General features: G+C 40.8%; 1 long non-coding RNA gene across 1 annotated transcript in view; it reads left to right on the forward strand.

The window, feature by feature from the left end:
* LOC148055692 (uncharacterized) overlaps positions 1–7,307 on the forward strand; it is a 175,342-nt gene extending 168,035 nt beyond the window's left edge. Inside the window, exon 7 of the long non-coding RNA XR_015704633.1 lies at positions 4,946–7,307. This is a non-coding gene — a long non-coding RNA (uncharacterized LOC148055692). The remainder of the gene's footprint in view (positions 1–4,945) is intronic.
* The last annotated feature ends 19,767 nt before the right edge of the window (positions 7,308–27,074 follow it).

Here is a 27,074-nt window from a genome sequence, read left to right on the forward strand (position 1 = left end):
CTTTCCAGTGTGGATGTGACTGCTGTCCCCTTGTGGATGATGCTTACAGTCTTAACTGCTGCCTGCAAAACCGAGCAGTACCCTTCATCCAGTTTAAGGTGGTGTCTGGTGCATGGCATTCATTTAGCATTACTAAAGGATAGAATTAAGGTTCTTTTTGTATCTCATCCCACTGTCAGCTAAATCTTTCTCAGAAAAGATGCAAAGCTGAGGTAATTTTTTTCCATCTGTGAGGGGTCAGTTACTGCAACAAAGTTGCTCCTAGGTGAGGTATAAGCCTGTTAAAAAGCACCTATGCTAGCAGCTGAATAATTTTCTAGACCAATTTTTTACATTTCTACTAAAGAAAACAGCTGGGTCATTAAATCCGGCAATCGATCTCCAATTATAACGTGTCTTGGATAGCGCCGTGCCCTGCCCCGGCAGGTGCCCTCCCTGCAGCCAGACCCTCAGCCTCTGCCATGAAACACCTATTTGCTGCCCCTGTCTCGTACCCACTCCTAGCACCTCTAGGAGCACAAATTCCTCCCCAAAATATCATTGCCGTGGCACGGGGGCTAATTCTGCTGTTCGGCATTCACAGGGCTGCGGGGACTAAGGCTGCGCGTTCGATCTCTCCAGCTGAAAAGCAGATCTATGGTTAAAAAAGGTGTGGTTCTGCCTGGAAACAGAGGCAGTGTGTACAGACAGTGATGTAACTGTAAATGTAATGGGGTTTTCTTTCACTATTATAATTTGAGTCTATCGGCAGAATAAATCAAATTTAAGAGACCAAAATTCTGGATACCTGCTACCTGGATTCTTTCTTTCCTCCTGAGAAGCAGAGAGAAGGATATGTGACAATTGCTGGAGCATTTTTCTGAAAAGCTTTTTGATCTTTTCAGGACCTGCACAGGAATAAAAAAAAAAAAAAGTTAAATGGATGACATTTAATCTTCATATATCGAATAGTAATTACAGGCAAGATTTTAAAGTGGCTCTGCTCGTATTCAAACCCAATGGTTCTTTTCTCCTTGCATCGCATGGGGATTTATTCTACTGTGGATGCAAAATGTAAATGACTGGGCAAGTCCATGAAATTCAGACATGCATGCAAAAATATCTTTCCAACTTTTTCACACTTACCTTCAAACTGAAAATGGATTTTCCTAGTGGTTGATTAACCAGAAATGAGTTGTTCCTAACTAGGTTGAGGGGAGAGGAGTTCTATAATATTGGATTAGTGAAAGGAGTGAAGGGCTTCAGTTTAATTCAACTAGTCTTCTATTTTTAATCTCCAAGGAAACAGCTGAGTTGAATGTTAATTAAACAGCAGTCTTTGATCCACCCAGCCGCTCCCGGAGGCATAATAATAATATATAAACACGCACACAGCAAATATGTAATAGGTACCTTTAAAGGAGTGCATCTAACCTTGCCATATTCACGTTTAAAATATTTCTTGCTGACCCATTCTTATATTATTTAAATAGGGAAACAGAGAAAGAGGGGAAGATGTTAAGTTAAACTTTGATGATCTGAAAGGTAGTGCAGCAGAGCAAGTGTGAGTTCCTATTTTGAGGATGTATAAGGGTTAATGATTAGAAGAGTGGAATCAGGAAAGACCTTAAGCCCAGATCTATGACAGTGGTAATTGAGCTGATTGATTACGACATCTCGTTTCAGACGACTATTGATTTAATCTAGTCTGCAGTCCCATTGGCCCCAGAGGTGCTCCCGAGTGAGGCTCAGCACTTGAACCTGGGTACTTTTCCCTACTCACCGTCTGGATATAAATTTCCAGAATCTGCAGCCATTTATAATTTTCACCCATCGTTATGCTTTTATTCAAAAGCTTCTAATTTCAGCAGGCTAATGTTTTTAACCATTGAGGGGAGCAGACACAGGGAAAATGAAATGGCACAGACTGAAAAGGGTGGGTTTTAAAAAAAAAAAAAAAAGCAAGACAGAGAGCTGGGGCTATGTGGCTAGTATTTGCATCTGTTGTTTCTGATTCGCAGAGCTAGCAAAGGCTGCTTTTGGAGGCAGTCCACAAAACTGGGCTATCAGTAGGCAGTTTGCTGTACGCGCACGTTCAATTATTAAAATAGTAGACTTTTTTTTCTGTCTGATAGCCATAGCAGGGTCATGACATTAATTTATCCAGGGTATTGTGGGTAACTATACAGAAAAAAAGCATAAAGGGCACAGATGCTGGAGCAGCAAAAAATGGATGGGTCTGAGCAAAAGGAGATTAAGAGGCAATGACCAATCTAATGTACGTATAGCAGTAAGAAGCCGGCATCCATCACAGACTATTGATGGCAATAAGTATTTTAAGCCATGCTGTGCATGTGTTAATTTTTTTTTATATATACCTCAGTAAATGCTAAGCTGAATGCTGTAATCCTGTATTTTTTTCAGTTTCTCCAATCTGATTTCAGTCTTGGTTTTGTTGTCTCATGCTTGGCGTTCTCCGCTCGCTCTCTGTCTCTGTCTGTGGGTGTGTGTCTGTCTCTGTCTCTCCCTTTCTCTGAGATTACAAACTTAACTGTTTCCTAATTGTCTACTTTCCTCCGTCCTTTACCTAAGAAATTAATTACCATCACGACAACCGGTCATAAGCGTGTACGAACTGGGCTTAGGGCGTGTACCCCGGCGTTTTGGCTTCCTTTCTTCGGGGCTGCGCAGTGTTTTCTTTTGGACCTTTCCTGCGAGCGGATGCCCTTCACGTTTGCTGCCGCCGTAAGGTTGCCAAGCGGCTACCTGAGCTGGGACTGCGGTGTAGCACTGCATCCTGGGACCTGCCTGCCCGGCTACGCCGAGAGTTTCTACGGCACCAGGCAGCTTTGAGAATTGGCTGGCGAATTACGTATCACCTGTCCCCCCCTCTGGTAAATAATTTTTATACCGCGAATCACAGTGGCGTGGTATTGTCTGGAAAAATAATTCCCAAATACTGTTGGCGTAAAAAGGGAAAAGCTGAAAGATTGTCAACACCGTAAGTCATTAAAGTCCCTTGCCTTAAGAACAAAGGAACAAGGTAAAAATGCACACAATAATTATGCTCTGTGGATTTTCATAGCCTGTCAGGCAACTTGTGCCTGTATTTCAGTTAACAGCCTTTGTGCTTTGTTTTGTGTTGTGTATTTTATATACGCGTCTTGAGTTTCTCTGTGTGTGTGTGTGTGTATTCGATGTACGTGTACGTGTGCAGACTGCTCTACCAACACGGAGCAAATACCATACAGATAAATACACAAGCGTAGCTCAAACATGCGTTTTCAGTACTCGGTGTGGTGGTGCGGGTGTATTGCCATTGTTCTCTTGCAGTGCTCCCTCTGACGCAAGCAGCTTCTATTTTTTTATTTTATTTTTAATTAAGAAGTCTAAAATTTAAAAAAAAAAGAAAAAAAATTACTTAGTCCGGTTAAATACCGATTGAAGTCCAGAAACTCACGATTTCAGCACAGTGAATGGTTATTCAGACCCTGGCAGTGTTTTGGCTATGAGACAATTCCTACTTATAAAGAGCACAATGAGTGGGGGGAAAAAAAAGATAGCATTAATTTTGAGGAAGATTAATATTAGTCTTTTTAATTTTCATTATTTTCTGAAGAAATGAATCCTTGTAGCTTTTGAGAGCTAGTGTGTCCTTCCCACTGGTATTTATTCGAGCGAAGGAAAAAATGAAGAAGGCGTAGAATAAACTCCTAAGACTGTTCAAGAATTACTGGCATTATTTCTCTCTACATCACGTGTGAGCCTGGGTTGCCTGCTATTCCTGAGGCAGAGGATCGAGGATGAAAGTCTGTGTGTCAGAGCCTGTTTTCACAACTGCATTTGGAGATCTGTCTTATTGATTAGGAAAAAAAGGGGGTGGGAATAGGAGTGTGAGGTGAGGGGAGGACCGACTGACTACTGGCTTATTGCAGCTCAAGACATTTTCTTCCGGAAAGATGTCAAACAACTGAGACACAGCAACAGAGGAAGTAGAAAGGTGGAAAAATAAGAAGAGGGACCCTTTGGAAGAAATGAAGGCATTCCTTATGAGAGCCTTGAGGCTTTTTTTCTTCTAACATCTGACCCACAAGGGCTAGAGTGACAGCGTCATGCAAATGCTGCAGTCCAGCAGGTCTGAGAGAGGGTGGATGCTAGAGAGTGAGTTAATGTTAATGATGAGTGCAGTGAAAATACCAGCCGATACCACCCCCTCCACACACAACTGCTCTGAGTCAGCATCCGCTGCTTTGCCTTGCCTTTTTGTGCGTGTGTGTGTGTGTGTGTGCATGTGCGCGCGCATGTGTATGTGTGTGTGTGTGTGCGTGTGTGCGCTAGTGACTGTGTGTGTGCATGGAAGGTAAAGCCAGTCAGTCAGTGAGAAGCAAAGGTACGTTTGAGAGCAACTAAAATCTGACTGATTTCCATCTTCAGAGCATCAGATGTATTCCCTAAAGAGGATGGGTCTATGCGATGGGGGTGGTATAATTATGTTAATGTCATATTTATAGAGGGGAGAGATTTTTCATTCTAATTATTGATTTGAAAGCTGTGGTCAAAATTGTTTGTTAAATCATGATCAGCTTTAAAAAAAGAAATTGAATGAAATCTAGGGACTGCTATACATATATATATCTCTCTCATATATATATTTTGTTTCGTTTAACTATTTTGTGTCTGAGGCATAAGTGATTGAATGGTGCACAGTGACAAAGAAACGGCTCTTATATAATGTTGCATTATATCATCAGCTGAAATAATATTTTAAATAATCCAAAATGTTCTGAAATCTGAAGTATCATTCTGGAGGGGAGGGTGAAGGGCAGGGGTGGGGGTGGGGGGCACTGGCAAATCTTTTCTTCAGCAGAGCGCTCTGTACAGCTTTCTTGTAAATGGATGATTCACCTGTTCGACCAGCAGAGATTCTAATTCTTCCCCCCCTCTTCTCTTTTTTTCCTTTTTAAAGCTGAACGGCTTCCCGAAGAGCACTGAGTTTTCTATGCCAGATTCTGCTCCAGTGGCTAGGACCTTTATGGCTGCTGTTTCTTTTGCTCTGGGCTCTGATGGAGGAAAAAAAAAAAAAAAAAAGCCACGGTGGATCCCGTCCCTAAAGTAGAAATTTTCTTTTTCGTTCTGCAAACAAGGCTAAAGATCGGAGGAGGATGAATGCGAAAGCAATTTGGGATTGTGGTCGTGCCATTAAAAGTGTTCGGCTTCAGAACGAAATTATTCGGGAAATCCGAGCATTTCTTCTTACTGTATCGACAGTATTTGAAAGTTATGTGTGCTTTGAGTAATCTAGTTCAAGTGACAACAATCTCTGCATGTCAATGTTTTCTACAGCTTATGGAGCGAAAGCTAGTTTTGCCATTGGAAAGGAAGAGGCTTTTGCTAGCAGTCTGTAGAAGGATTAAATGTTGAATGTGGGGAAGAGGCAAAAAGTGAATACACGCCCAAAGGTTATCCTTGCATTGTGAATGGGTTTAAAGTACTCTGTAACCCAGGGCCCACCTGAACAGTAGGACTAAAAGTATAATGGGGAAATATTTCAATTAGAAACCCCTTAACAAGCATTTAATCCTTCTTTCAGGCATTAAGAGAAATAGAATAAAATTGTTACTGTACAAATCTGCTGGAAGCAGATTTTAACCCATTTTTAGACGCTTCCCTCTGATGCATTATAATATGGCCACTTGCGAGACGAGGCAGTGAAGATTTTTTTCCTGTGTTCTTTGTTTTTTCTTTTCAAAAGTTAAGGACTATACTCTAAGAAAAGTCTGTTCAGTCAGCTGATACATTGTTTGAATGTATGTATGTGTCTTGCCTGCTTATTTGATCTTTTCTGCCCCCTACTTGAAACTGTGGTTTGTTTATTTGGGGGGAAGGAGAGGTTGTTGATTTGGGGGGGACGTTGTTTTTTGGGTTTCTTTTTAGTTTTGTTTTTGCTTTTAACAATAGCAATGAAAGTTTTACTGACAGCGATTATGACTCCTAAGCAATTCAGTTTATTGGAAGACGAATTCTACTGGATCATATCGGACTTTTCCTAGTCCCTGAGACCCTAACTTGTGAGGTTTTTTAGCAACAATCACAAGTCAGGCTCTTGGGACCTAGGCGGAGGGGAACCAGCAGCTTTGGACTGTGATTGTTTCTCTGCAGAATTTAGAGAACCAAAGGCGCTTTCCTTGTCTGGAAGGGAAAAAAGGAAAATATACCTATTATTTCAAATGTTAAGCAGCAGAACTGTTCCTAAAAGAAAAAAAAAAAAACCTGTTATCCATTGTGCAACATTAGGATGTTACATATTTGTATGTTTAGAAAACTGGACTAGATGCCATGTAAGATTTAGAATTAAAATTTAAACTGAATGCCAGTTTGCACCTCCAAAAAAAAAACCAAACCCACAACTCAGAACAGATACTAAAATATACAAAAGGCTTTCAACCATAATATTATTATTATTATAGACAATACTGATAGATAATTACTACAAAGTGTATTTTCAGCTGTATTGCTACAGCATTAATTAACTTTTAAAACATAAAGCATAAACACTGATGTTTGAGGCCTAGAAAACATTCATTCTATTGTTGTTTGAATAATGATTTCAGTCTATGGGAAAACTGTTGCTTAGCTTTTCCTGTAACATGGGACAAAGATTATTTTTTAGTTAGTTGCCATCTTTTTTCTTTGTCTAAGTGAGAACACAATACGGCATTTAAATATTCTCTCATTTAATTTACTTTTTTAATCTGATAGAGAATATTGGTGTAAAAATCATACTACAGCATTAAAATCACTTCTCACACAGAATCAATTTCTTGTACCTGTTCAATTTAGATTGAGCCAGCAATACTCTAAGCACCGGACTCAACTTCCAGCCTCTCCATCACTTTTTGTATTTTTTCCCCCTCTGACAGAAAACACAGTGAGATTTAGGTTGTTCCTCATGTATTAAGTACTTCACTGACTTTGCATAAGAAGATTCACAAGCACACAGGTTATTCTGCACTCTTCATTAGTCTTGAACTTCTGATCTACAACACATAATTTGATTTGTATTTCTTAATGTTTTATAGGTGTGTTAGTTCTGAGCCATTTTTCTCTGTTTCCTGTGTCTAACCCAAGATGCTGCAGGACCTTGTTGATATATCAGACTTCACTGAGACAAAGGCTTCGCACAGCCCAGGCATCTAAACTATTTGTTCATTTCAGAAGTGGTATTTTGGCTGCAGTATATTTTTTCCACTTGTGTGGGAGGAATTGTGTTTTATTGTAAACATCAACACTATTGTTAAAATAAATTGTTCTTATCTGTTAGTGTAATACTTTTTCTTGTTGTCTTGTTTTCTTAAGAGACAGAAACTATGCGCTGTATGTAGTTTTCAAGTTGCTCAAGATATAATTAGTCTTTAGTCATAAAAATATTGCCTTAGCAATTAAAATGATGATACAGTTCCTGCAAATATGCAATTCTTTTCTTCGTAAACTGTCCATCCCACATGCTAAGAACACTCAAAAGAGCTACGTGGAAACGTTCAGACACAGAAGTGATTTTTTAACACAGATGTGTTATTCAATATTGACTTCTATTTAGGCAATATTAGAAAAGTAGATCTGAATCTGTATAGAAAAGACGAACATACCCAGCTAGGTGCTACACTCATGAAGCACTTCGGTAGCAACTGACATACATTATGTATAATAGTTTTCAGTACTGCAAACAGTCTATTTAAGATGCTGATCAGGTGAACAGGTATTCCGTTCATTCAAGCTATATAATGAGATAAAACTATATTGCGTGTAGGTATATAAATGTCAATAGACAATTTAAATTATGCATAGTCTTTATCAAAATAAAAATCCTTATAGACTTAATCAGATATACGATGTACATATTAAAGATTTTCATTGAATTTATTTTTAAATCAGCAAAATTTACTTGAATGTGGATGGTTCACATTCATCACTCTGAATTAATTTTGCATTTAATACTGTCCGTACAATTACGGTGAAGCTGTAGTGTGAAACGTCTGTCTCTGTCAGTCTGAAGGTTTCAAGTATGCTCTGCTCTGCAGTGAGGGTGAGAGGAAAACGAATCATTAGAAACCCCTACCTGGCTTATTTGGTGCTACAGCAAAAGCCGTAAATATGCAGTACTGCCTCTGCGTTACTGCTTGAACTGGGATAACTCCAGTGGCTCTTCTCTTGCCCATGGTACTCACTGCTGCCCCTTGCCATCGAGATGAAAAAGTTGAAACACTGCCTTCCTTTTTCCCTCCTCCCTCTTCTTCCCCAGTTTCAACACAGCAAAACCAAACCTCTGGTACACATTGAGCTTCTTGTGGTGGGGCAGAGGTGGACAGAGGGGAGGGAGAATCCCGGTCTTCACTGGGGCAGAATTCCCACCAAGATCAACAAGATGTTTCCCTGTCCTGGGACTACGTGACAATGCCTACAGACACCATGCAGAAAGCAGTCTTATTTACACATTGACAGTCTATGAAAGCTGTCTCTATTAGCACAAATAAATAGAAAGCATCATCTTCGATATGCTATGCTTAGATATATGTACAGAATTTCAATGTATTCTCATTTCTATATGAGTTTATGTTGTTTCAGTCCAAAATGCTTTTAAATGCTATTTAATATGTGATTTTGGAGTAATCAGCTTGTGCTACAACAAAAACAAAAAACCAAAACACAAGCTCTTGCAAAGGGGGAGGAAGAGAGAGAGCGAGTGAAAATGATGTGTGGTGCATACAAAAAAGGAATGATATTAACAATTCGATGAATTCCTAGTTGGTAGACCAGACTGAGCCAGACGCATATATTAACGGCTGTCTGCTGCTGATGTGAGCCTGCTCAATGCGGTGGAAATGAAGGATCACCTAGTCTCTGACACCAGCTTATTTGTACGTTTTAATTTTAAAAAGGAAAATCACTGTTTTACATAAACATCTTAACCCCTGCATGATTTTCTTTCTTTTTTCCTCCCTCATATTGTTTGCTAATTTACTGTCAACTTAAAGTGCTGTTTAGCTACAGCCCAACAAAACATCAGTCAAAAAGCAGAGGGAAGTATTAGCTTCTCTTTTGTCTGCCATGTACAATTGGGTTATTATTATGATAATTGTCTACTTTAATTTTTAGTCTTCATGGGAGATGCAACAATTTTGCAGAGCTTCATTTTTGAAGCATTTTAAGTTTCAACAAGATGCCATTTAATTTTAAACCTAAACCCCCAAAAATGCTTATAGCTCAAGCTGGGGTGATTTGAGCAATTCTTTTCATTAACCTGAAAGTCTTTAGCACCTCAATGTAATATCACATATATGGGACAGGATTTCTTTTCAAACCTTATAAACACTAGGATCCATTAATACAGTGCTGAAGACTGTTACATGAGTCAGGGGAATTCCAATCCAAGTTAATTACTGTTGGAATTAGAGGAAAGAATATTTTACTCAAAGTTGTATAACAAGAATCTACAATTATCACATTTCAGGGCATTGCTCTATTCATTTGATGAAAAATGTCAATGAAGTTTAACAGAAGATGTTATGCATTTCCATGGGTAATGAAAATCGGCACATTCACGATTAGCTAACACAACATTTTCAGTGTGTTAATATGCAGTGCAGCAAAAATTTCTGTAGGCAGTAAATGTAGCCATCATTTTGATTTGCCCATATGATGATTATGCTCAATTCCTGACTGAGTACTTAATTTTACACTGAAAAGCAGTCATCTCCTCTTAGGAACCGGTTGTAGCCTACAAAAAAAAAAAAAAAACCAAACTAAAAAAGAAAGACCAACTGCTGCCTGAGGTCTATAGCTAGCTAGGTAGTCAGATAGATACAAGTAATAGAAAAAAAAATCTGTGATCCTATAAAAATGCCAGCTGAAACTGTATTGCTCAATTAAAAGTAGATTTATTTTGTTATGTTTATTTAAAGTATTTTTGTCCAAGCAATGTATCTGAGACATTCATCACCATGTTAAATTTTTTCATTGTTTGATGATTACAATAGGCATCTTCAGAGTTTGTTGGATGCTGCATCGTTCCATTCCTCGGCAACACTAGAGTTATTCTTACCTGGTGAGTTATATTCCGACCAGAATCTAGCTATATCAATTTGTGTGCAAAGCTATGTTTTACTTGCAGTGCCTGAGTAGCAACAAGTGGATGGACTATGGAAGCCTTAGAGAGTAAGTGAACATAAGATTATTAAGATCAACACTGATAAAATTATTTCATCTTTATAAACATCTTTAACCTATTAAGTAGAATTTAAAATTAATCACAGAATCATCCAGTCGATTATAGACTAAAGTTTATCTGGTGGGCTTTCAGGATTGCAATCGTTACTCCTGTTCCTGCTTATTTAGGAGTTAAGGGTTAGTCGTAGTTGTACGATAAACTAGATACGGTAATGATAGTTGGAACAATATGAGTATCCTATAGGGGAAAAAGCAGATAATATTCTTTATGTTTCTTCTACTTGTTAGCTGTTACAACAGGGCTGCGATTCTCTACAAGGAGCATATTCATTTATTTAAATGGCCAAGCAAATCAACAAGGTTGTGCTGAGTAGTTTAAGGCTGGTAATTTTGGGTTTGGGTGGTTTTCTTTCACCAGCCGCCCCCCCCCCCCCCCCAACTTCTTTTCTTGGATGCGTGCGTGTCATGCATGGGAAGGTATGAAGGAAAAACAGCTATTCAGCAGAGACACGTCCCACCCCTTTAATTAAGCTTTTCCTGGACTATGTAAAAACACTGGCAATGTGTAAATTCCATTTGTGATTTTTTTTTTTATTTTAACAGATTCCTAAGTATTATATTAAGATACCTCGGTGATGAAACACATATGAAAATAGTTGCACTAGTAAGTCACTGGATACTGAAAGGGTTGGATGGCATCGGCACAGAGCCAACTGGAAGATTTTTTTTTTCATTTAATTCCTTTCACCTAGTAGACTCCTTAAGCATTAGGCAGAACCCAGTATGTGGCTAAGTTATTGCTCTAGTGTTCATCACACAAAAAGCACAGTCTTAGCATTTGTAAATTTTCTTCAGGGAGGTTTCTAATCTAGACAGCATTTGCGTTTGGGGATTACACCACAGTCTGTTCCCCACCACCTCCCCCTCTAACATGTAGCCCTTTCAACTTCTTCAAAGAAGTGGGGAAAAGTAGGTTCTTTTATTAATAGCAGAAAACAAACCGACTGCTGGACTTCCGTGGCAGAGCTCACATAATGCGGCAGGGTGGGAACTGTAACAAAGAATGCTTGAATGCACTAAACGTATAGTGAAACCCCATTTACATTCACTGATGGAGCTTAAAGTACAATAAGTGCGAAGTTTAAAGTAGAAATAAGCAGGGCCATGAAAAGACTTCAGTGAAGGTAGATACTTCTTGAAAAGTTTAGCACAGGATTTAATTTCGAACTCAAGTCTTTCCTAGTAGAATGCATTTCTTCATAATGCATCCCTTTACTCAAAGCATCTCCATCAAATGAAGGTAAATCAGATGAAGAGAGTATCTTCAATGCATAAAGAAGTAGATTCTGTTTATCCGTTTTATACATTGATTTTCATACAAGTGAGACAGTTAGCAGTGGAAAAGTCTTCATGGTTCACTGTCTGTTCCTCTGCACTCTCTCTCCTCTGCAAACTGCCTTTGATGTGAAAGAAACAACTTTGTGTCTAGAAATAAGTTTGATTGTGGGATCCTCCCAAGATTTCTAGTTCTCTCTGCTTCTAAAATTTATGTGTACGTGTTGGTATTGGTACGCCAGAGAATTGGACGAATTAGTTGTTTTTTTCTGCTAAAGGTTATTCTGTGAAATAGAATCCCAATATTACTAGTGAGTAGCTGTCCCCTGTCACCTTCTCTTCTCTTCCACCACAGTAGTCATCTCTCTGCTTTAGCCCCTTCCACAGCCCCACTGTAAGGCCCTACAAGATGCCAGCCTTGTTCTCATAAGAGTTTGAATTAGCCTTGCTCCCACTTTTTGCATTTGTCTCCATGGTGGTTCTTCATCCTGAACATGAAGGACATATAAATTGGCCCTACCTGTAACTTTTTGCAGAATCTGCATCCCCTCCCTCGGCCCTGTTTGGAAAACACCAGTTGCCGGAGGTTATGTATTAGGTTGCTAGTTGTAGTTTTCCAGATAAAGCTCTTCTTCTTGTTCATTTTCTTCTGAAGAATGGCATGATAGCCCTGATCGCTGAACAGTTGGAACAGAGGATCATTTGTGGAACATCAGATTTAATAACTGTGATTTGGGGAGGGGGCGATATGGAATAACTTTCTGCTGCTCTCTTCAGCAGAGGTAGTTTCTGCTAGGGATGTGCGTGGAATATTTGCTACCAGCGTTTAGCTGGCTTCACATTTCCAGAAGTTTTGACGACCAGTCTGTATCCTCGAGGAGCCTAGTTCTGCTTCGGGCATACAGCAGGCAGGCAGGCAGGCAGTTCTGCTCCATAGACCCTTGCAGCAGCCTCACGGTGCCTGCCCCTGCGCAGGCAGCCGGCGCGAGCCTAATCTGGGTGCAGCACTGGCCGTGCACAGCACCTCACTCTCCGTACCCGCACGGGGGCCCGACGGCGCGGGCATCAGCTTTTAGCAAGCCCGGTGTGTGAAATGGCTGGTGCAGCCATTTTGTGGTGGGATTTACAGCTTTCCACTGCAAGCAGAGGGTTCATCTCTCTGTTGGGAAGATTTCTCACAAGACTGAGGGTACTATAAGCAGTGCTTATAGCTCCTGCTCATGTATTTATATACACATACTGAAGTATCCATGGAGTTAGATTTACTATTACATTTTATATAAACCTAGAGACTCTGCTTTGCTGGTGTTTATTATGTCAGCATATTATTTTGGATATTAATTCTCAAAGTTATGCCTCTTTCTGAAATAGATGAGTATGGTCAAAATATTGATGTTTTAGGAGTCATTGGGGCACCCAGTTCTAAAACAATGGCTGGGTGTTTAGAAGCGAAACAGGTTACCAGTGCAATGTTGGAAACCTCTCCCGACTGACTCAGAGGGTTAGATTTCTTGTGGGTGTTGCCAGTATCTGAGTACTGAGCTTTGGTAGGCTTTTATGAGTTAATAAATTCCAAAGGCTGCAGTTTGGCTTTCTGAAATTTGGTAATCATTCCCTAAATGCGAGTGGGAAATCAAAATTACTACATGTAATAACTAACACTTTTTTAAACCTTTCAAATGTTTCCAAACTGCCGCCTACGTGCTCTTCTTTCCTGCATCGGTGGCTGAAGATTTCGGGTCGCTTCCTGGCACCCCTCATGAACGCAGACAATTCCCCCGAGCTGCCTCTCAGTGAGCCAACCTTTACTCTCCTTTCCTGACGCTTGCCCTGTGCTGTCCAGGCAGACCATGGGCTCTTTCGTGTGGGGACCGCTGCTCACTAACCGGGAGCACGTTAACTAGCACAGCGGGACCTTGACTTTGGTTGGAGCTCTAAGGCCACAGTATAATGCAAATAATAGCAAAGCATTCAGTGTTCAGTAGGAGGTCATGATTTACTCTGGTGGTGTGAGGTGACATTTTATACGTTTCTTTTACAGCCCTCCTTCTGCTATTTGTTCTTCAGGTGTTCGCAGTAACTGACTGCTGTGTCTGGGAAGAGAGAGGAGCACATATGAACAAGCTATGGGATCTCACATCCCAGTGCTCACCTAGTCTCCATCAAGATTCTTCAACTTTGTTTTGGCATCCACATTTACTTTTTTTCAGATTAATATTTTTAATGGTCCTAATGATCTTCCGCAATATCTTTTAAGAAAAAAACATGTTAAGAAGTAGCTCCAAAGAGAGTCCCTGGGGTCAGCATTTTTCTGTAAAGCAGTCTTATGTGTGTCTCAAGACTCTGTGATTTTACTATGGCCAAAAAATCCTTCAGCTGGCATCCACCTCAGATTATGAAGTGACAGCAGAACTTAATATCTGCAGTAGTCTTCTCAGAGGACTTGAAGACTCTCCTGTCCTGTTGTAAAACCTGTGGCTGAATGCCATCCTATACCCTCTCTGCTTCTAGGCAGCATCTGCAGTTCACTGAACCAGGAAACACGGTACCACACAAGGCTTGCACCTTACATGCACTAGGCAAGGAAGACAGCCAGACATCGCTTCCCTCTTTCCTTCCCTCCTTCCTCCCCCCCCCCCCCCCTTGCTCTCCTCCCTTGTGTCTCCCACACATAGTAGAAATATCTCAAGTCTGCTGCCAAGGAAAACTCGATCATCTAGTCTGACTTCCTCCATAAAACATGCCAAAGCATTCACCAAGCAACTCCCACATCAACACCAACAATTTCTGTTTGGTTAGCTTGTATATTTAGGATTTGGGATGGCAGAGAATCCATAATAACCCCAGGAATAGTGTCCCAGTAGTCTATTACATCACTATTAAAAACATAGGCTTTATTTCTAACTGGAATCTGTTTAGCATCAGCTTCCAGCTACTGAAACTTTCCCTGACAATTTAAATGGTCGTTTGCTTTCACCTCTTAGCATTTTCACAGAAAAAGTAATGAGATTGTCTTCACTGTCTTACTGTAAGTTAGGTTTTTGGGAAGATCAGATCATGTTGCTTGCTCTTGTTTGAACCCTTCCCATTTTGTCAATATCCTCTGCAAATACTAATACCAGAATGAGCAATCTGATGTCAGGAATGGTATTATTAGTTGTGCTAGTAATTCCTCTTTTCTTTTGTTTGACTTACTCATATATCTTGTTTAATCTCTCCTTCACGCCACTATACGGAGACCACAAGTATAGCTGAAGGAATAAGGAGAGAAATGGATTTGAAAAAGACTTATCTGAGCCACTTGAAGGTGCCTAATTCCTGCTAAAATTAGTAGGAGTACAGCACCTAAACAGTTAAGTACTTCTGTTGCCTTTATTCAAGCAAAACGTTACGTCAATGGGAGAAATAACAGAACTAGCTCATCAGTGTTTGATTAAATATTAGCCAGGTAATTTTTAACCTCCAGTAATCTATTTATTGAATAAATTGTGTTTAATTTCAGAAGGAAATGACAGCAGCTGTATTATTCTTACTATTTGAGAACTTACTTGGTTTCAGCATTTTCTGTGCTTCTAGTATACTCAAGTTACAGAAATAGATCCTACAGATGGATTAAAACATACCCATGTGTTGAAACCAGGCAATCAGTCTCACATTTTACAGGTATTCAGGATAGGATAGCTAGGATACAGCTAGCTAAAGGATTATTTTTAATGTGTTTCTCCGAAGTTCTGTAACCTACTCCCTTCACAAGGCTTATTTGGCTGATCTAAGTAAATCTTCAAGCCTATATGTTTTATCATTTTTCTATCAAGGGTTTGGGGAGGAGGGGTGTGGGAAGACTGATCTTAGACGAGCAACGCAAGTTGGTTAAGAAAGGAGATGGCTGTCATCTGTAGCCTTTCCAGACACAGCAGTACAGTTCCAGACAGTCACCTGAGTATTATCGCTTTGTCTCAACTATAAATCACAGTCCGGTAATGGCCAAGGCTGACACCCTGACATTTTCAAGAAGAGTAAAAGACCTGATTTGAATGGAAATCAATTTCATTTCACAAATCTTGGGATACTACTCCAAACCTGGTCTTGTTCTTGTTTTGTGTCTTATTCAGAATTTCCATGATCTTGATAAAGGATTAGTTGTGTTATACAATGACTTTCGTTTCCTACGTACTGTTTAAAATTACAGAAATATGTGTGTGTAAGGAGTGCATCACAGGACCTCGTTCCACATAGGCGTGGGAAAGAAACTCCTTTTTCTGACAGGCTGTTGAAGGTGATGGGCACAGCTCCTTTGGCTGACAGTGCAACTTTAACTACCTTGCCTTTTTACCACCTCCACAGGCAGTAGCTAGCCTGCACTGGAAGGAAGGAAAGTCACGGCTCAGAGCGCGTGATCTCACAGCTCTGCTCCCCTGGACGCGAATGCCTGTGGGGTGCTCTGAAGGCGCGGCAGTGCTGGTAAACCAGGGCTCCCCATTGCGCAATCAATTTTCATGCTGTAACTGCCTCTCTGAACCCAAAATGGCCCAGACTTTCTAGCAATCTCCACTGCACTTTTTATTATTTGACTACAGAAAAAGATACCCCATGCAAATGGAATTAAAGTTGCTTTTCCTTTTCTTTTTTTTTTTTCTCTTTTGCCTGATCTGTAAGAACGTACTGTAAAGGCAAGATATTCTCCATTCAAGGAGGGAGGGGAATGAGCTCAGCAATAGTAGCACCCACGGTACTGTTGCACTAAGAAGTGTAAGTAAATACAATCCAGAACTTGCATTGCTCCAACTCTGCGCAGCACAACAGCTCTTTTGGAGGAAGGCTGGCTGTGGGAGCAGCTCCCTCGTGTCGCAGATGAGGCAGTGCACGTAGCCGCTGCACCAGCTGAAGGCTTTGAGGTGGCATCAGACCTTCAGTGACTGAAGGTCCAAAAATGACCCTGAAATATTCTTTCCAACTGTTGCATGAGGAGCTACCACACTGCAAAATTTCAGTTTTCTTACTTCGCAAAACAAAACAATCTGGAGGGCACTTTGGTTAAAAAAGGGGCGGGGAAGGTGGCGTAATGTAATGTAATTCAGTGAGAATCTAAGCCAAAACAAGTAAGCTGTGCCTAAATTTGCCAACAGATACATTCCTGTGTGAAGCTGCAAAAGGAAGAACGTCCTTAGCGTACAGAGGATTAAGAATGTCTGACGGTCATTCCATGTTTGAGGCCCTTAAACACAATAGTGTGAAACATGTAGCGGTGCCTACAGCAACAGGTGTGAAATCAAAGGTAAGGATTTTTCTCTCTTTCTGTCTCTCTTGCCTGCTGCACAATACTCCTGAAAAACCTGTAAGAACCTCATTAAAACCATGCATGTATAACACAGCCCTAGTGCATCCAATGACTTTCAAAGGCCATAGCTATGTGCCGTCTAGACACTGCCCGTTGGCTTTATCGCAGCACATCTTAAGAAGCAGCAAAAGACAGGGTGCTGATGTGGAAAGAAATGCTAACAATCTAGCAAATTGCTAGCATCTAGCCCAGAATCTTTGCTCTCTCACAATAGCCACTAGCACATGCCCAGCAAAAAGGATAAGATCAGGACAAGTATAGCGATACTTCTCTGTTGTGTTTTCCTGTCTCCCGCAGACTGCAATGCAGTGACTACTAAGTGATACCAACCTGCTTAAGCACCCTTGGCAGATTTTTTTCCTTTCTTCTGTGCATTTGTTTAATTACTTCTGCTTTAATTCTATAAAGCTCTTTGGTATCATAACAATGGTATCTTTTCTTGATTACAAATATCTCCATGTTCTGCAGAGCCATTTGTGTCTGAGGAGGACTGAGAAAATGCTGGAGCCCTGTGTAAGTGGTTCGCATGGACTTCCAAGGCGCAACACCTCTATGCAGCCTGCATCGTTATGCTCACTTAATTTGTTTTCTCTAACAAAGTGAGTTTCTTGACAGGTAGAATTTGTAATGTGCAGCTATATGACAGATTTTACCTGGGGCCAATGTTTTTTTGTGATACGTATAGCTTATTGGCAAACTTTTCCAGCCACACACTGTTCTGTACAACGGAGAGATTTTAAGGTGGATTAGACCAGAACTGTGACATTTGGCACTGTGATGTTCTCATGACTGTTTTTATCAGTGCAAATCATGCCCTGGAATACAGAGGCATCTTGCAGCCTTGTAGTTTCCATAAAGGAATGGTTTGGCCTTGTTAAAGTAAAGGGGAGCTTTTGTCATTGGCTTCAGCTGATAAGACGACATCATCAAATTTAAACATTTTGAAGAGTGGCCACCATCCTTACAAAACACTTATTTAAAGTGTTTCCACTCCCCAAAAGCTCCATACTATGAGCTTGATCCTTTTGTACTTAACATACCCCCAAATTACATGGGGGGCAGTGTAATGTGCACTAGAAGGCATTTCTCACCATAGCAGCCCTTGTCAGAACATCATACCTGCCAAGTCACGAGTTTCAAGAACAAGATGAAAAGTTTACATTGAAGACTGAATCAAAGCAGAATACTAGCTCCAGAAAAGGATTTTAAATCATCTATGTTAACAGCCTGAAACATTCTGTTTAGATTTAAGCAAAGAAATATCATATTTAGCTAGTTTGCTCAGGATCTAAAAACTGCAACAAAAATAGAAACAAATCAAGCGGCCTCACTGTGTATCATTTAACATGATGCAAAACTATCCTGGCATATTTTTAATGGATCGCAAGATTAAATATTAACTGTTTAGTTTAAACAGAGATTTTAGCTTTTAATATAGCAGCTTTATTGAACGATTCATGTAGGCTGTACGTGAGCTTTTTAAAGTAACTATAGCATCACAATTTGTAAGTTGTATGATTTTACTAAAGACTATCTGAAGTAATTCACAGTCCCCATTTTTAAGACAGTCATCGAGTTCTTATTTCATAACCAAAATTTAACATCTAATAGTAAGTGCTGATTTTAGGAGGATTAGATCAAGTAAAGCTACTCTTCTGTATAATGCCAGTTTATTAGGACATACTACAACACGGTTGATGAGGCCAATCAAAATGGATTCACATGGTTACTTGGTATTTCTTTCAGACCTGACTGCATAGTAAGAACCTTTGAATTTAATGTTAGCTGTTCAGCACAGTGGTGACCAATCTATGTAAGAAAATCCAGTTCACCCAGTATGACTAGGAAAGTAGGTGATAGCTCATTGCTGTCCCCTTTGCCTAGTCATTTAAACTGTGTAAAATAAGGGTGGCAGCACTTTTCCCGTTTGATACTGGGATATGTAACTACACCACACAGTGGAAAAGCAAGCTGTCTGATTTATAGTCGGCTCAGAAAACAAATAAGCTTTTGGTCTAGGTAGCCCTTATGCCCAGTGCATATTTCTCACCTGGCCTTACTGTGGGGTGGTTAGCACAGCACCAAGGCCAGGCTACCAAACCCTCTGGAGAGGCATGGGGCATCAGTCCCCTCAGCCCTGCGACCATCCTTGGCGTGCAGGAGCTCAGCCGTTTCTGCCTCTGTCTGCAAGACACCTCCTCTGGGGCTCACCCATAGTTTTTGTACAGTCACGTGTTAGAACCAGTAAAACGTACTTGTCCTAGTGATAGCGACTGCCAAATTTAGTACTTGGGACTTCAGAGGACCCATGAGTCATTAGAAATGTTTAGAAAATGTAGATAAGCTATAGATGTCTCATGCCATTTGCCTCAGGGCATCCTACTGATGCCACTCCAGAAGACTGCAAGTCCATAGGAACTGTGTGACGTATCTGCCAGCCTCATATAGATGTCTCAGGTACTCCAAGGCATCACAGAGGGCAACAGACACCTACACATAGGAAACTAAGTCCTGGGTTACCTGTCCCATTCCATTGGACTACATATTTTGTTCAGAAAGGTATCTATCTCCCTTAAAATATTCCAGTGTGACTGTCACAACCTGTTTCATTTTTGGAGTTCATGTTTTCAGGAGGAAGTTGGGTAAAAGCACAGCGTAGTGACATATGTCAGTGCATGCTTGCAGGTAGCTCAGGTTTACGTAAGCCGGAGTTTCATACACAGACACAAGCGAGAATTTGACCACTGTTATGCTCTCGTGGACAGATTTTTTTAAAATTTCTTTTTTATTTTTTAATGTTGATGTTAAAAGATAGACTCTTTAATCAATAACCATCTCTAATGTTTCTGCCATGACAAAATGGTGCTCTCGTTTTTCGTTAATTGGTCTTTTCCTACTGTTTTCTGTAAACGTCAGAAGATCAACTGAGCCACACGTTTCGATTTCAGCTGTGTAAACATATACTATGTCAGTATTCTAGTTTACCCTTTTCATAACTGCAATGAGCAGTTTAAAGTGTACAATCTAGGGATTTGGTAGTGATAAAGTGCCGCTAACATCCCAGGTGAGGATGGCTGCTTCCTTTCCTGAAAAAGCTCCGGTTGTAATAGTGGCCGTACCAGAAGCAGAGCCAACAGAGGCAGCTCCGTTGCGCAGCAGTACCACAAACCCACGCAGGGACTCTCCTTCGCTTTGGGCCCTCTCTTTCCTCAGCAGATCCATGTAATTGAGAGGGAAAGGGCAGTCCTCCGTTTGGGGAAATATTGTCTCAGTGTCTGCAGGCTCAGATGGGACACAAATACATTTGAGTAGCAAAGTCAAGATTTTGTTCCTTATCCCATGTGTGAAGACCAGGGTATTTTTTTTTTTTTCTTTTTTTAAATGGAAGCAGAATTTCTGTTCCCTGTGCTGAACTAAATGTTACCTTTTCCCAATAGCTTGTCTCCTTTTGCATTATTTGTGCGCCTCTGAATTTCCCATGAGAGCGTTCTTTGTAGTAAAGATTCAGAGGCATTGTTAGAAAATTTCTCTCAAAAATGAGTTATCAGTTTACTGAGTTGGATTCTTGAAAGCCAAAAACCAGTGTATTAAAGCCAATTTCTAGCAGTTACAGAAGACATTTTCCTAAAAATCCTTTACACAAGCTGAAGAGATTCTGCGCATTCTCAGACTGGTTGAAAAGCAAGTTGCTAACATTTCAGAAATATGGAGCTCAACGAAAGAAAAGCACAAGGACATTTATATCTTCCGTGATGAAAATGAGGCCAAGTTCATGACCAGCATAATCAGGTTCAGGCCCACTGACTTTAGCAGACCTCACTTACGCCAAGTGTCAGGCTGGCTCATTGAAAATAATACCGTGGTCCCCCTTTGATCTACGTTACTGCTAACAAAACCTGTGCATGTATAGAAAGGTCATGCTCAAATTCTCTATAGATACCAGACACCTCTACCATCTCAACTGAACTACTCACTGGACTAGTTACTAATGGTAAGTATTTACAAGATGAGGATGCTAATCTCAGACAATATGGAGATCTACATAATATGTTGCCTGTGGAGTTTTGTGGGGTTTGGGTTGATTTGTTGGGGGTTTTTTACATCTTTTTAAAAAAAAAAATCTAGAATACCAATAACGTATTGCTGAATGAATTTTCCTTTTTTTTCATTACTTATATAGCACTGTGCAGTAGCGATTGATGCATAACCCACTTCAGAAGGCACCATACCTGAACGAGTATTTCTTATTCAGACAGCATTATTACTAGAATGAGAGCTTTTTTTGAAAAAGAACTGCCAAATCTGGACTTCACTTACCCAGTCAGAAGAAAAAAAGCCTGTGCAGGGTGAAAATATGAGCACAATAATATTTCCTAATCACACTCTCAGGTTGGAAATCATTTTGCTATCCTAACCCCCTGGAATACTATTATTTTTTTAGAAGTCTCTCGTAAAATTAGTAATGGCAAGAACATTTTGAGTCTGAATAGCATGCCTACGTGAGAGTCTGAAACCATGCAGTTTCTAGCATCTGGGGGTGAAGTCTTGCTGTTCAGCAAGCTGCTCTGGATAGCATGGATAGCTCTGGCAGCAAGCTGGAAACACCTATACAGAAGTGCCGACTGAAATAAGTGGTTTATTTGGTTTAATTGTATTTTTCTAACCATGGCGTTTCATTTAAAATCTGTCTTTAACATGCACGCACAGAAATAGATATATGTTCTTTCAGGAAATCACTGCTGATGTTTTTGACATCAGATCCACATCTCTGACGAAAATGATCAGACATTGGTTTTGTGGTCCTCACAGCAGTAAGCAATATGTGTATATATATATATATATATATATGCATATATGACTTTTTGAATATGTATTTCAAAACACGTGTTTGATTTTGTGCTTGGTACGTGCTCGTGTCTGATTTTTCGTGAACTTTTTCGCGGCTGTGCCGCAGATCCTGGCAGAGCAGGGTGGTGGCGCTCCACAGCCGAGCCGCTGGTGTGTGCACATGTGCCTGCCCAGCTCAGTGAGCCATCCGAGGACGGTGTCCTCTGTTTTGCTGCTGGGGGGTTCAGCTGGAAAAAGCTCCGTATCCATCCAGCGCTGGTGGTGCTTGAGAGTGCTGTGCTTAGCTCCTGACAGGAGAGTGCTGGGAGGACAGGATCCTCGTCCCATGATCCCAGAAGCATGGGTCCATTGTGGTGCCCTGTGATCTGTTGCGTGTCTCATGTATGGGACCGTGCTCAGGATATTTTGCTGAGACCTTTAAACTCAGGTCACCCCTAACTTCATGTAGTTCAGACATTATGGTCTCCAAAGTGAGATCTTGAGTGCTTTGCTCTACTAAACTTTTCCCTTGTGTGTAATGGCCTGTGGATGGAAGAAGAGAGAGGAGGGGAAGGTGATAGGGAAAACCAAGGGCGTGATTGGCATGCAGTGATTTTGGACTAGCGGGAAGCAGGCGCCTCTGCTCTCCAGCCCCCACATACTTCTCAGTCCATGTGTGTTGAGAGGGGGAAGAAGCTGATATTGTTCCCTCTAAAATTAATTCCCAGTTAGCCAGTTACTCCTGGTTTTTAGCTCAGAGCACACTGTAATTGCATTTTTCATTTCAGTAATTATAGAGGATATTAAAGTGGATAGACAGTTGTAGCAATCTGGCTCTTTAGACATATCCACTTGTCCAAGATCAAATGGCTACAGCATATTTAGGGTTACAGTCTCCTTCTTTTCCTTCTTGTTCTCTACTGCAGTGGATTTTTTTTCGGCGTTACCATGGCAATGCTATATCTGGCTGCCAGCTCTGTCGTAAGTTATTGAACTGAGACTGGCTTTTGGTTTAGCAGATAATTAGGTTCTGTCTCACAGGTTCATTTTCCTGTGACTGGGACGTGAATATGACCTACAGCTGGCCTCAATTTCAGTGTCACAGACAAAACTTTAACCCTTCCTAGTCTCGCCACTACTGTACCCACTGCGGTGGTTGGCGGCGATTGCAAACACTTTCTCAGGGGTGTCGGACACAGCACACCCTCGCGAGTCCTCGGGGCTCATTGCCCAGGCTGTGCTAATCCCCAGCAAGGAGGGAGACAGCCCGGCTTGCATTCACACGCTGGGCGGGCGGGGGAAAGAGTATCGCTAGCACCAGATGAATATTGATTGTCTGGTATGTAGATTTGTCGGAAAGGTAAGTTCACTGCTTGATTAGTGACCCTTTAAATAATAGAAATGCAAAGGGTGGCGGCAGGCATTTTTTGCTTGACTCAGGAATATGAAATATTTACGAGAGGTCAGTTTTAGCACACAGGGCCCCATCTTTGGCTGGTACCCGCAGCGAGGGAGTGAAGCTGCAAGGAACCACCGTGTCATTTCTGTGTGTAACTCCCTGATTTTCCTTTTCTCCTGTGGGAGAAGGCGGGGTCCAGCCCGGGGGGTGCTGGGCATCTGCCACGGGACCTCGTCAGCCCCCAGCACCCAGGCCCCAGGGTGGGTGCAGGCAGCGCAGCACCTCACCAGACGGACCCTTGAGCTCACAGAGTAAGGCCTGAGAAGGAGGAAGATGCACCATTTTCTTCAGTATGGTTCTCAAACATGCTCCTTTCCAGTGTTGGTATGCAGCATAATGTGGTCTCACAGTTCTAGCAATTTCAAGCCAAGGCATAAACCTCTCTTCTGTCTATGGAAAAACCTGCAATAAAAGGCATTGATTGAAGGGAAGTTCCATGAGATTTTGCTAGCAGATATTTCCTTAATTAATCCATGGGATGAAGCAGGTTTTTCCTATCCCGAAAAGAGCAAGGGAGGTTTCTCTCCCAAAGCCGGCAGATCCCAGAAGGTTTTCCAGAGAAGCACAAGACCATTGGTGTAGGAGTCATGAATCTGTTTCTCTGGGGCTATGGCTTCTCGCTGACTATCTGGCAGCGTGCACCATAGTCCTGCTGGGACTTGCCCCATCTGTGTTTCCTATTGACACTCCTCTTTCTGGGGAATCTCACAATAAAAAAAAGAGGCTAGCTGCAAAAATGGATGGACTTCCACCGTTATCCATCACAGGGCTCTCGCATCCAGGGTATTCTCTGCGTGTGCTATGGACGTGTGGATCGAGATGCTGGTGGGGTGGATACTGTTCCTCAGCTTCCCTTCCCCCTCCCCACCAAATTATTTGTGGCGATGTCTCTTGATTGGAAGGTCAAAGTGTTCAGACGGGGCATCCGTCTTGCTTGTCTGGAACGTGTCCTTCTGAGCTAATCTCCCAGCCTGCGTTTGTTGATAAAAAATAGTATGTTTAAAACCTGCCTATTATACAGGACAAAGCAAATAGCATTTCATAGACCAGAGACAGTGACTTCTCACTGGAGATAACACCGAAAGCTGCAGATTTAGCATATACGTATAACTGAAATGATCAAAAAAGGCCCTCAAGGTATTTCTTGATTAGCATATTTAGTGTGGATTAGACCTCCTTGCAACGATAGCGTAAAAGTTTTGCTGAAGGGTTAAACTCGGAGTGGGAGTGGGCCGGAGGGGAAGGTCCCCTTTGTATTACAGAAGAGAGATGTGAATCTCTGCGTGCCGGTTGGCTGATAAATTATCCAACTGCTGGGTGTTAATGAACATTGCCATGGCTGGGACCCTGCAGCTCTGGGCTGGGAAGCTGGTTGATACCACATCAGCAGCATGTTACAACATATCAGTGGTATATTACTTTTTAAAAAAAAAAAAAGTAAACTTACCACCAAGACATTGTAAGGGAACATTTTCTATTATAAATATAAGCACTGAAAATTTATTTCTTTGGGTAAGCAATTTTTATGATTTTTTTTTTAGGGTTATTTTCCTTTTTTTGCAGATTTTATAACCAATAAACAGACTAAGTAGTTTCAGTTTTTGTTTAGAGTTGGTTTTGGTGTCTGGCCCTCATATGCCTGGCATAGTCCTGTAATGTTTCATCTGTGATCACAGTTTAAAGCCAAATGAAACACTGTTTTCATTGGAACCATTAGAGAAATCAAGCAAATATTGCCAGTGGGATTAAGTTTTATAAAATATAGATAAGAAATGTGAATGTTTGGCCTAGAGCAACCTGACATTGTCCCAACAACATTTGCAAATGAGGGCATGCAAACCAGCTCGGGGGGGGGGGGGGGGGGGGGGGGTGAGGGGGGAGGAAAGAAGAACAAAAAGGAAAAAAAAACCAGGAAGATTGCGTTGTTGCCATTTCATGATTTCCAGCTTCAGCAGCTTGAGTTCTTAAACCAAGAACCCTTATTGTAGGTAACTGTGACCACTAGCCAGCAAAATATATAGAAAATTTACCACAACTGGCAGCAAATATTAGTCTCTTCCAGAGGATGCAAAGCTGTCAAGTCCTTCTAAGCCCCCAAAGTCCTTCCATAGCTGATACTCTCTAGCATGAAAGACAAAGACTTGCAGGATCTCACCTACTCTCAGGTGCTGAGACCAACACACTTGCTTCTGTTTATTCCCAGAACAATTGCTAAAAACTGAACAATAGATTAAGTTCAAGCTAGAAGAAGTAAATTACAGCATTTCTTGCATTCTGGCAATCAGTAAAATGCCTTGTAAATTTATCTTGAACGTGAGATTTTCTTTGCTGTTTAAAACTTCCACACACACACCTTACAGGATGTCTACAAAAGAAAAAATAAATGGAAACAATAAAAAAACCCCCCTCATCCCAAATTCTATTTTGTGACATTCCTGCAAATGTTTGTTTTTACTGATAAAAGATTTCAGTACAATGTGGCTGGAAATGGTGGAAGTCTTTGCACCTTCTAAATTTATACATCTTAATTAAATGTTCTTTACTACTCTCTGACAGAACCTGCCTCTGTATATTGCCTCTGTGGTGGATGTTGGCTGCTAAACTTAGTTACATGGAATCATGTTTGTTATGTACCTTGAGTAGGCTGTGAGAATACTTCCTCAAGTATGCCTTATCTTTTTGACTTCTTGTCACTTTTTGTCCTTATGAGGTGCTTTGAATAGTACTTCATGGGGAGAAAAATAAGTCCTTTAATTTAAATATTTCATTGTGACGGTAAAGTCAAAAGTGCTTCAGATGCTTGGATCAGTTCCTCAGATCCATAACAGACTAGCAGTGGTACAAAATATGCTGATTTGAAATCAGAAACTACTTTTTTTTTTTCCTTTTTTTTTTAATTTTAAACTAGATTTTTTTTTTCTTGTTTGGATTATCAGGCAAATGGAAAAAAATAGTATAATAAAATTAAAGAACACTGTCCTGAAATAATGGTCAAGCATGATGTAATTCATAAATTGACATGAATAAGGAAGAAAATATTGTTACAGTATCTAGTAGAGTTAAATTACAACATATACCAAGAATGAGAGTAGGAGTGTGATCTTTAAAGATGAAACTTTAGATTCATTACATAACTTAAAAAAACTAGCTATAGTTCAATTTTTTTCAAAAGAAAAATGATTCTTTTTTCTAAAATCAAAATGTTGTTTCCATTCAATAGTCAATAAGATGCTGTAGTAGAATCCATGAGATGATGCATCAGCAAACCAAACTGCAGCCTTTTATCCATGTAATGAAGGATGTTTTTTTTAAAAAGTTTCATTTTTGCAGGTTTTCCAAAACCTCTTTTTTATTAAATACAAAATCTGCATAAATAAGACATGCTTTTATTTCAGCTCTACAGAATGAAAGTGATTTTTCATTGTAAAAGAAACAAAATAGACATAAAAGCTCCAACAAAACTAATAGTAAAATTTGAAGTATTTGCTCCCAACCTAAACTGATCTTTGACCCAGAGATCACTGCTGTCTCCAGCCTGTATGCTGGTGGGGCACATAGCTTTACTTCGTTGGCACTCTCAAGCCTAGGAAGACCGTGGCTGCTCTCAGGGATGGACCTGGGCAGAGGCATCACTCGGAGGAAGGGGAGATGGGTGTTTCCCAATGGCAGTATCTTGCACGCTGAGTTCAGGCCAGCATCAGCACTCCAGAGGTGGTAAGGTAGAGAGACGCTCGCCTTTGCGGTTGCCTTCCTAGTCGGCACAAACATCTTTGCATCTCCTGAATGCTTATTTTGGGTTTGAACAAATGGCACCGTGGAAGTCTTCTGGGGTAGCTAGAGCAGCTTCAACAATGAGTTTTCTCAGCTGCTGTAGCAGAGCTTTGACAGTCACGCTTGGCCAGGATGGCACTT

Source organism: Nipponia nippon, unplaced genomic scaffold (assembly GCF_047370975.1).
Source record: "Nipponia nippon isolate SJK-2023a ecotype South Korea unplaced genomic scaffold, ASM4737097v1 scaffold_2, whole genome shotgun sequence".
NCBI lineage: Eukaryota > Metazoa > Chordata > Aves > Pelecaniformes > Threskiornithidae > Nipponia > Nipponia nippon.